This window comes from Balaenoptera ricei, chromosome 13 (genome assembly GCF_028023285.1).
Source record: "Balaenoptera ricei isolate mBalRic1 chromosome 13, mBalRic1.hap2, whole genome shotgun sequence".
In the NCBI taxonomy this organism is placed as follows: Eukaryota; Metazoa; Chordata; class Mammalia; order Artiodactyla; family Balaenopteridae; genus Balaenoptera; species Balaenoptera ricei.
Genome location: NC_082651.1, coordinates 89,286,311 through 89,297,949, shown reverse-complemented (window position 1 = coordinate 89,297,949; position 11,639 = coordinate 89,286,311). Strand labels below are relative to the sequence as shown.

Here is an 11,639-nt window from a genome sequence, read left to right as displayed (position 1 = left end):
CTAACTGACTCTCTGAATATGTGACTTAAAAAATAAAGAGAAATAGTATTATTTGAGTGCATCCACTCATAACCATTGTCTGGGTTTTTAGGAATCAATGTCTAAACAATGTTCAAATGTTTAATAGGTAGCAATATCAGTATTACTGCTTCCTTCTTTTTAAATCTCTTTAACATTAGTAAGTTACTCATTGTATCAATTCCATTTGTGGCTGTACATTTTCTGGTACTGCCAAAATGAATGGCAAACTCATTTGTGGACCCGAGCATTTATTATTGTTTATCCTGACAGATTTTGGAGAACTTTCTGAAAATCTGGAGACTTTTTAACAGCTGAGATCTTGTTCTAGACACAGAGTTTAGACTTGAGTTTAGCTTTAGTGTTTGGTGTTTCTTTCACAATGGGAAGGCCATTTCCATTTATTAAGTCAAAGCACTTAATGTGGCTAAACATAGTGTGGCAGAATGATATTTGCACTGTTTTTCCTGGTGTTTGCCCCATCTTTAAACGTTCTTAAACACAATCTGTCCCTCTTGTATACACACAGAGAAGAATATGTAAAATCCAGTCCCTGACTCTGGTTTATAACGTCCAATAATGTTCTTCACTTATGGTTCTGATTTTAGGTAAGACACATGTGCCATGCCAGCCTGATTTTGTCAAACCATCATGGACTGAGACAGATTTCTGGCCTCTCTTCATGGGAGTTGATGACTTAGTTTGAATATCAGAAGTTTTTGACAGCTTTAATCAAAGTTCTCCAAAGGATCTTCTAGATAGTTAAATACATATGCTCCAGGTTAGACTGCTTGGGTTTGAATCCTTCACCCCCTCGTGTCTCACTGTGATCCCAGACAAGTTGTTTAATTGTCCTAAATGTCAATTTCCTCATTTAGAAAATGGAAATAATGATGGTATCAACATCAAATGGTAGTTGTGATGGTTGAAATAAAAGTATTTAAGACAGTGATTGGCATTCATAAGTGATTAACGAATATTAGTTATTACTTTTACTGATAATTTTGCTACAGCTATACTACAAAGTTAAAATTGAAAAAAATCTTTAACTGATTTAATCTACACTGCAATCTAGTTGTAGGAACAGAAGTTTAGAAATATTTCTTATTCATGTCCATGTATAACCAATCAAATGTCAGTGTGGTGATTCTTCCCATTTCCTAAACTCTATAGTCTTAGTGGCACAGACAGAACAGGGAGGGCAGGCTGAGAAGGGGCAGGCATTAGAATAGCAGTTAGGAACAAAAGCTGTGTGTCTCAGCTTGTATTCTGCAAAACACAGGAGGAGGATTTTGCAGAGAGGAGGGATTGGAAAAGTCTTTGGTTTTTGACCAGTCCTCTAGCCTATACCTAAGATCTGCTTTCGCTTCTGGTCCCTTCCATGTCTCTTCTATGTAACTCTGCATCCATATATTCAATAAGTTCCTTGATTATTGTTCTTTTCCCATAGCATACCACCCAGAATAGAATATGAGCCTAATGAGTGTTTTAAATTATTTTATGTATCAATGTGTAAATATCTTGTTTTGTTCTGAGTGCTAAGGGTGATGTAAAAAATTATTTGTTTTTCTTTCAGATTTTCTCATTTGTTTTCCTTTATTATATTCTGATTCGTAGCTCTGTTATTGAGCCTGGAAAACTACACATATATGTAGGCAGCTGTGTTAGTCAGCATGCTCCAGAGAAATAGAACCAATAGGATATATATATATATAGATATATATGAGGAGATTTATTATGGGAACTGGCTTATGTGATCGTGGAGGCTGAGAAGTCCCACAGTACACTGTCTGCAAGCTGGAGAACCAGGAAAGCCAATGGTGTAGTTTACTCTGAGTCTGAAGGCCTGAAAACGAGGGGAGCTGGTGGTGTAACTCCCAGTCCACTTGGTTTGAGTAATCATACATTTAATGACTCCACAATGTTCTAGAGTGTGTACACTACAATTTGTGTATTTCCCTACTATTGAATGCTTGGGGGACCTCCAAGTTTTTGCTATTATAAATAATATTTTCTCGAGTATCTCCTTTCGTTAGCTAAAGTACAAGTTCCTTAGTACAAACTTTTTCTGTCCATAATGATTAGTACATTAAAAAATATAGTTGGGTGATCAGTAGCATCTCCAAATTGGCATATCCAAATCAGAACTCTTGATTTCAATCCTAAAACCTGCTTTCTGCTCAGTGTTTGTCGCCTCAATAAATGATACCTCATTCACTCAAATTCTGCCTCTGCTAATCAATGTATTTGGACCACTTACTCCATTCAAATTTCAGTTTTGTTGCCCTCAAAATTGGAATAGTGGGCTTCCCTGGTGGCACAGTGGTTGAGAATCTGCCTGCCAATGCAGGGGACACGGGTTCGAGCCCTGGTCTGGGAAGATCCACATGCCGCGGAGCAACTGGGCCCGTGAGCCACAATTGCTGAGCCTGCGCGTCTGGAGCCTGTGCTCCTCAACAAGAGAGGTCGCGATAGTGAGAGGCCCGCGCACCGCGATGAAGAGTGGCCCCCGCTTGCCACAACTAGAGAAAGCCCTCGCACAGAAACGAAGACCCAACACAGCCAAAAATAAATAATAAATAAATTAAAAAAAAAATTAGAATAGTAACATCTACCTGTCAGGAAGGCTGTAAGGACTATAGGTAGTATAATAACGTGCATAGCAGTAATAGATATGTTCATTATCATTTTGTTTTAGTGAATTATGAACAAAGAATTTTGCAAAAAGCATTGCTGTGATGTTATCATCGATGTCTTACCAAGTAGATATGCTATTATGGCATAACTAGACTGTCAGATTGAAAATGAGAATATGTGGTCTAATGATATTTCCAATCAAGACTAATTTGGAAAATTTAATACAGTTAGCAATGGACACCGTCCATGTCATAGAATGGATAGTTTGGGGCATGTTGGGCCTAATATTAGTCAACACAGCTTCACCTTTCCTGAGACAACAGAATGGGTTGTGGAAAAGGAGAAAGAGTCAGGATTTCCTTTTGTCCCCATCTGTCACTTGAATTGGCTTGCTGTGTTCGTTTTCTACCTCTTTGTAACAGATCACCATTCATTTAGCAGCTTAAAACAAGTGTATTTATTATATTATAGTTCCTCAGGCTAGAAGTCTAGGTGGGCTTAACTGAGTTCTCTGCTCAGGATCTCCTAAGGCTGAAAACAAGGTGTAAACCAGGATGGGCTCTTACTTGGAAGCTCTGGGGAGGAATCTGCTTCCAAGTCCATTCGTGCTGTTGGCACAATCCAGTCTCTTGTGACTGTAGGACTGAGGTCCAAGTTGCTGGATGTTGGCCAAGGTTTACTCTCAGCTCCTAGAGGCCATTCTCAGATTCTTGCCCCAGGACCTCCCTCTTATTAAGGGAGAACCTCCCTTGTGTTGAATTCCTCTCCTGCTTTGAATCTCTGCCTTTCTCTTTTGTTAACAGACAGAGGCAATGCTTTGTTCTGGAAGAAATCACATGATTAGGTTATGTCCACTTGGAAAAAATCTCCTTTTAAATTAACCTGGAGTCAGCTGATGAGTAAGCTGAATTATAGCTACAGAATCCCTTTTGCGATGTACAAAACCTACTCATGGGGGTGATGTCCCACTATATTCACAAGGGAGGGAATCATTTAAGGGTAAGAGTCTTTTGTGGGGACATGATTGTAGAATTTTGCCTACCACACTCATTTAACTGACTTTACCTTAGTGAGCTTTCAAAACACAGAGCTAAATGAGTAAAACCCAGGCTTGGAAATTATTGACCACTACCATCTACCTCAAGGAATACAGGCTAACTGGGGTTTCTTCGGGCACTTGATTTAGATACATTTCCTATTTTTTGAGAGTATGGGCTGGGAAAGTTAATAGATGGAGAGGTGTCTGAGCTTATTCTTAAGTCTCTTAGATTCATGTGTTTGGATATTTTTGGAGGAGTGGTGGACATATGCCTGTAGCCCTCTGAGAGTCTGTGACTGTTGAGGCAGGTGTGGAACAGACCTGGGAGCACCTTGACCCCTGCATAGAGTGTTTATGCGCTCACAGTGTTTCTTTTGGAATAGTACTGAAAATAAATGTGGGGATAAAGTGATTTATCTTTCTTAGCTCCTTTCTGTAGAAATGGCATCTCTCATGATTGGCCTTCAAAATATATCAGGTATCAATGTTGGCTTTTGAGTCAAATAAACCTGCATTTAAAAGCCAGCCCTGCTACTAACACGTAGTTAATCACGGTAAGTCCCTTAACATCTCTGCACCTTGTTTTTCATCTCTATAAGGTGGGTGTTATGATACCTAGTTTGAGTCTTTTAGGGAGGAATATATATGTAATGCTTGTAATGTGCTTGGCCCAGAGTTCCTGTTTCTGTGGCTGACGGGGTCATACACAGTATTTTGCAGCCACTCTCATCAGGAAGTAGAGATTTCCCACCCCTTGAATCCAGGCCTGCCTGTGACTTGCTTTATTTCATGTGGTGCTGGGAAGTAACATTGTGTGAGTTCTAGAGCCTAGGCCCTCAAAGGCTTGCAGTGACTGCTTTTTCCCTTTTGAAATGCATAGGGATGGTTTGAAATCTTTATGAGTGAAAAAATATGGACAATGAGAGCTCATGATTTTAATCATAGGACACTTTTCATATTTCAGACTATTTACTACTTTTTAACTACCAAACTGAGTGAGGCAACTTGTCCAAAGTCACAAAATTGGCAGTTGGTAGAATCAAGTTTCTAACTCAGTCCTACCTGCCTCTAAAGCTTAAAACGATTGTTTGTTTGTTTAATCACACTTCCTCTTCAGGGAGCTTCTCCAGGGGCCCATTCTTCTATCCCCAGCTTAACAGCAGGTCAGTCTGAAACCCTATGCAGTTAATTGAATTGTCTAAATAATTAGATCAGACAAGTCTTCATAGTTTCTAAATATGAGCCCTATCCAACAAGACTGTGTCTCTATAAGTCTCAGAGCCTGATTAAGGAGTAGCTTCTCATATCAATCCTGTTTATGGTATGTATGCACAGTTCTCTTGCCAAAAGCTGGTAAGTGGAAATTCCTTGTCCAAAATATTGACTGGAGGCCAATGTGCATATACCAGGCCCTGCCCAGATGGCAGTTATGTCAGCGTTCTGCTTACATAGGTCAAGGCTGCAAAGTACAAGTTCTGGGAAGGTTTTCCAGAGAGGAGAGTATACCATTCAGAATTCACCAGTGAAGAATAAGTTGTTTTTGAAGTTCACGTTTCTTGAGTCTGTCCATCTTGATTGTCCACATGACTCAGGAGATACCAGGGATTCAGGGAGCCAGAGAACTCTGTCTGTGGCACAATGTGATGGGATGTGATTGATGGATTGGGAAAGAGTAAAAAAATGTAAAACACTTGTACTTTAGAAAATATTTTTAAAAAGTTATCCTGAGGGGAGTCATAAAGTTAAAGATGCTCTTTAAACTATAAGTCCTTCAAAAATAAGAGTGTTACTTAATTGCTGTGTAGGTTAGTGTTCTGAGCTTCAATCTTCTCATCTGTAAAATAGGAATTAAATGTTTATATACGTCTCACAATTTTGTTGTAAAACTTGAATGAAATCATACAAGTAAAAGCACGTAGCACAGTTCACAGTAAGTTCTTAATAACACACACCTCCAAGACAACTTCCATTTAAAAAAAGTCTGCATGTTTGAACAGGGAGAAAAGGTCAATTAGAAGATGGCCACAGGGCTTAAAAATCAGGCAGGCCAAGTAGAAATTGGTGACCACTTTCTCATAAAGGCAAGGGAACTTGGTGCCAGTGTGAAGTCGGGGTCTTGATCTTTTTAAGAAAATCATGAGGAGTTTTTTCCACTTCTCATTTGGCTTAGCCAAAATGGTCCATGTTCACCTTTTTTTCTCCATCCTGCCTTCAACACTTACTTTCGTAAGTAAAGTTAACAAATGATCCCATTTCTCCCATTAGTAACAGCCATTAGCAAGAATGTTCGACACTCACCAGTATTAACCAAACCCTAATTAGCCAAACACGGCCTGCCACCCCTTACAATGCACACCTTTCTTTCCCCACGCCTGCTATGGCTCACCTAAAAGAAACATTTGTAGAACTCCCCTCCTTAGCCCACTCTCCCTCACATCATCAATCAGCTTGCTATGCCTCATCCAAAGAAACAGAAATTATTCAGTTTCCTGTTGCATGCCGGCCAGATGAGCAAGTGCTAAGTAGAACTTCAGTACGTACCCTCATGTTCATGGCACATAAGCGGCTGCACCTGGAGCTACGGTGTGTTAAGGAGGACATGTCCTGGATTTCACAGAGGCTGCCTTTAAGCTGTCTGGTTCTGTATGATGCTGTGATGCTTCCGCTTTCCAGAACCAAGCCTGAATAGAACAAAGCAGGGAAATACCTCCTAGCCTGGGACCTGGTGGCAGTTATCAGCTTGCTCCGAGGACCCATGATCTGAGAGGGGCTGTGAGGGCTCAGGGGCTTTCTCTGTTAGGTTGTTTTAAAATAAGAAAAAAAAAAAAGACAACAAAAAAGAAAGAGAGGGTTGAGGCATCTACCTATATTGGTGCTCATTATGCTGCCCCTGCATTGCCACTAAGCTATTTCCTGTGTGGAGGTGGCAGTGGTTGGAGCTTCACTTCCATGCATCAGGAGCTCTCAGGCAGCTCTCTTTGGACAGACAGTATATTGTGGAGAAAAGCAACGTGGTCTGCAGGCTTGGCTTTGAGCATCAGTGCTGCCACTTCCTATGGGTCTCTGCAAGTTGCTTAACCTCACAGCCTGTTTCCTCATTTGTAAGATAGGAATGATAATAATACTGACCTCATAGAGAGAAAGGAAACAAGAAATGTGAAGGATGAAGCACAATGGCTGGCACAGAACAGGCACTCAGTAACCATCCTTATCCCAGGTCCCCTGCCTCCTGATTCACCTGCAAAAACAAATTTCAGGGACTCTGGGGAGGATTTTATCTGGACCCTGTGACCACCTAAGGAGGGCCTTGCCCTGAACTTCAGTGCCCCATGAACAGGAGACTAGGAGTCTTTTCTCTTTGTTTTCCTTTGGCCTGTTTTTTATTTGGGGTCTGTGTGATTTCCTGGCAACAGCCCCGTTGGTGGTGAGAAAATATGTGTGTTTGCTATTTGAGGAACAAGCAGCTTGTTTCTAGAGGTTCCTCCCCCCAATATTGTTGTAAAATGTAGTTCAGCAATGAATGTCCCTCAGCGCGGCACAGCTCAGACTCCAAGTCTAGTCCAGCTTGGATTCTGTGTTTCTGGGGATGCGTATGGGCCAAATTGACTTTCATGACATTTTTCAGTCTTTTGAAGTTTGACTTCAAGATTGGTAGCCTTTTCTGGTTAGACTCCTCGGCAGCCCACTTTCTCCTCCCCGGTAAAATAACAAAGCTTGCTTCCACGCCTATGTTCCCATTTCTGTGGACGGCACTACTATCCTCCCAGTAGCTCCGGTAAAATCCTGGATTTATCCTAGACCCTGCATCTTCCTCCTTGTCACATCCTGTTACTCATTAGCACCTTTTGGCTTGACCTCCTTAGTATCCTTCAAAACCAGCCGTGTCCTCCCATCACATGTCCGTTGTTGTGCGGTGGTCCCTTCCACGGCACCCCCCGCAGCCTCTGCCCTAAGCACTGAGCACACTGATTTACACTTTCTTGTTCTCGTATTTCTCCTTTCCATTAGTCTGTGCAAACCTTGGGGGACAGGGCCTATGAGTTAATCATCTCTGCATCTCTAGTGCCTCATACGGGAGTTGAAATAAATGTTTCCTGGATTAATTAAAAAAGAATATAAGACATTGTGTCCCCAGTTGGAAAGACTTTCTATATCAGAGGACAGACTAGGGTTTGAAGAGGTGATTTCTGTGACCTGAAAATGACTCCCAATCCTATCTCCATTAATCCTGGGCTTGAATGAGATTGTACCCATTTGCGTTTTTCCAACTATCAGCCAAAATGTTCTCAGTAATTAATTAGTCTACTCAATAGCTCAACAGAGACTATTCTAAGAAAACATAGGTATCGGTGCTGCCTGATGACCCACAGACATCTAAAACTTGACATGTCCAAAATTGGACTTATCCACTCCTTCCAAAATCTTTTCCCTGTCCTATGTTTCTTACCCCTGTGAGCCTTGTTACCTAATCAGGAACACGAGAGTTATGCAAAGCCTCTCCTAGCTCTGCCATCCTGCCATTCATTTGGGCACTGAGTTCTTCAGCATCAACATCATAACATCTCTTGAATCTGTACCATCCTCACCATCATTGTCTAGTTCCCACCCTCATCACTTCTGATAGGAACCTTCTGAACTAGGGGTTAATGGAGTGGATGATATTTCAGATACCATCAAGAAAAATGGACTCATTTTACAGATGAGGAAACCAAGGTCTAGAAAGAAGAAAGGACTTAACCTAAGATCATAAAGCCAGTTGATGATGCAACCAGGAATAGAAACCAGGTCTTTGCAGGCTGTCTCTTCTTACCATATCTAGCTGCTTTATTTTATTTTATTTTCTCTTAGTCTATCTTTCTCATTTGCTTCAGTTCAACAACAAAACACTTATTGAGAATCAGCTTTGTAACAAGCTTTATACCAGGCATTGGGGGTCCAAAGGCAGGAGAACAGAATCTGGGGTTAGTAAAACTCTTGTCTCTTTCTCTCTCTCTGTCTCTCTGTTTTTCTCAACAATGGATGGCCTCCTCCCTGAGTGCAGACAGAAGTCAGAACGTACATGAATGTGGCCCTTCGGGTTTTGTTCTCTCTTTACTGTGCATATGTTCCGAGGCTCGGTGTCACATTATGCAGTGCCCACTGATAAATAGTAGGCAGAGAATGGACGAGAATGATTTTGAAGAGGGAGAAAATGTCCAGATGTTAGTAGCTCATAATGTTTTAATTTTCCCCAACGCCATCACCAAAGGTTTGTCTTTGGTTTATTTGTGTTATCACAACAGTGATGATGGAGTTAAATTCAGCCTTTGAAAAGAGGATTTTTGCTTGTTTCATTTATATTCTACTGTTCTTTCATTAAACATTTCTAAATATCCACGGGGCCCAATTCTTACAAAAATAAATCAGATAAACCTAGGGTTCTTGCCAAGTCAAATATCTACAGTTTCTGGCAATTATGTAATTTCCAATTCTGCTGCAGTAACTATTGCTGATAAGTCAATCGTCATAAAGAGAAATGTTCCAGACCAATCTTTATTAGTGTGTCCTTCACTGATATATGCAAAGTCTTATTTTAAAAGCAGAGTTCTAACTTTTTTTTCTGTCCCTAGTGAATAGCTTCTCATCATAACAATTTATATCTGGATAATGTCATTGTAAAATATAAAAATGGTAAATTAAAACCCATGAAATTAGGTTCTGCTGTTATTAATAAAAACTGCTCTGGTTTTCACCATTTTGTTATGATGGCACTGTCTTATAATGCAACTTTGCAGTAATGTATTTCTGGCATTGCAAGATGATTTGGCCCAGACAAAAGCAATATTTAGAAAGTTACTCTGTGGAACTGCTCTGGGAAGAAAGAACTTGAGAATCATGTGCTAATTTAAATACCTCCTTAAAGTTGAGGTTAAACACATTATTGATTAGGAAGGGCTTTTAGAGAGAGAAAAAAACTGTGCTATTCTGTAAGTGGTCTAAAATAAACAAACTGAAAATACCAGCATGCTATTTTTTTTTTTCCAGGGTTACATATCTGTTTGGTGCAGATATACATTGTTTAAAACACATATATTAAAATAAAAGCATTATTTTCAAATCATGATTTCTGCCTGTGCTTTGAGAGGAATCCTCTAGAGACATTCTCCTCTGTAGCTACAACTCACATGCTATGAACTTGCTTTTATCAGGGTTGTTACAATTTGTAGAATTTTAAAAAATTTTTATTGGCGTATAGTTGATTTACCATGTTGTGTTAGTTTCAGGTGTACAACAAAGTGAAGCAGTTATACGTATACATATATACACTCTTTTTAAGATTATTTTCCCATATAGGCCATTACAGAGTATTGAATAGAGTTCCCTGTGCTATATAGTAGGTCCTTATTAGTTATCTATTTTATATATAGTAGTGTGTATATGTCAATCCCAATCTTCCAATTTATCCCTCCCCCCCCACTTACCCCCTGGTAACCAGAAGTTTATTTTCTACATCTGTACCTCTATTTCTGTTTTGTAGGTAAGTTCATTTGTACCGTTTTTTAGATTCCACGTGTAAGCGATATCAAATGATATTTGTCTTTCTCTGTCTGACTTACTTCACTCAGTGTGACAATCTCTAGGTCCATCCATGTTGTAGAATATTTTTGCTCAAATTATCTCATTCATTTCCTACAATAGGCCTAGGAGGCAGGGTTTCATTCCTATGTTATAGATGAGGAAGCTGGCGCTGACACCAGGCCTTATGCACTGTTCCTTATAGTACTTCTAGCAAACAGAAGCCTCGGCACTCAACCAGACTTTCTGCCTCTTGACAACTCCCCATCCCAACATTGTATCAAAGTGAGGAGGTGGTCTTTTTTTTTTTTTTTTAAATTATTTATTTATTTATTTATTTATTTATTTATGGCTGTGTTGGGTCTTCGTTTCTGTGCGAGAGCTTTCTCCAGTTGTGGCAAGTGGGGGCCACTCTTCATCACGGTGTGCGGGCCTCTCACTGTCGCGGCCTCTCTTGTTGCGGAGCACAGGCTCCAGACGCGCAGGCTCAGTAATTGTGGTTCACGGGCCTAGTTACTCCGCAGCATGTGGGATCTTCCCAGACCAGGGCTCAAACCCGTGTCCCCTGCATTGGCAGGCAGATTCTCAACCACTGCGCCACCAGGGAAGCCCGAGGTGGTCCTTTCTGATGCACAGCAATTGAGTTTTACTCTCCTGATGAAGATACCCAGGAGATAAACCCAGTTTTTATTTCTGTGAGGGGAAAGCAGCCTGACAGAGTCATCTTAGTTTAGATGCTGTCCTCTCATAAGACAGAGTGGTAGCCAAGATGAATTAAAAATCCTTTCCCACTTCGCAGCCCCATGGATTCAGCAAGGAAGGAGCACACTGTTGGATGCCCGTGTCAGTGGAGAGCCCAGACTTTTAGGTTCTCTAACAGCAGACTCGCTTTGCAAACAGTTATCAGAAGTATTTTGTTGATGAAGACAGTGCATTTCAATTTTTGGAATATTTTCAGATGCCTTTCATTACCAGTATCAGTTAAAACAAAGCTTGGAAAAATGGGAATAGAACTTATTCCTAATGACTAGGAGTCATTTCTTTCAGGTCTCTGCTGCTTTGTGTATACTACAGGGCTGGCTGAATGGAAACTTCCAGCCACAGGACACGTGGAGACAATCAGCCTAGGTAGGTAAGAAAAGTTCAATTGAGAAGCTAGGCTGGATGAAGAGGACTAGAAGCAGGGTTCCTCAGGCTCTTAAAGCAAGTGACACATAACTAAAGTATTTAGTGTCGCAAAGGGTGGGGCTAAAAGAAAATACGCTCACCGCACACCAGGAAAGCATTGGCTTTTCAGCAAAATGCAGACAAAAAATAAATACTGGAATAGTTTTGAAAGCAAATGATATTTAAGTTGCAAAAATTAGAATACAAAAGGCATCATTTCTGT

General features: G+C 40.5%; 1 long non-coding RNA gene across 2 annotated transcripts in view; it reads left to right on the top strand.

Annotated features, from left to right (window-relative positions):
* LOC132376545 (uncharacterized) overlaps positions 1-11,639 on the top strand; it is a 398,309-nt gene that overhangs the window by 24,074 nt on the left and 362,596 nt on the right. The gene's annotated exons all lie outside the window — the stretch shown is intronic.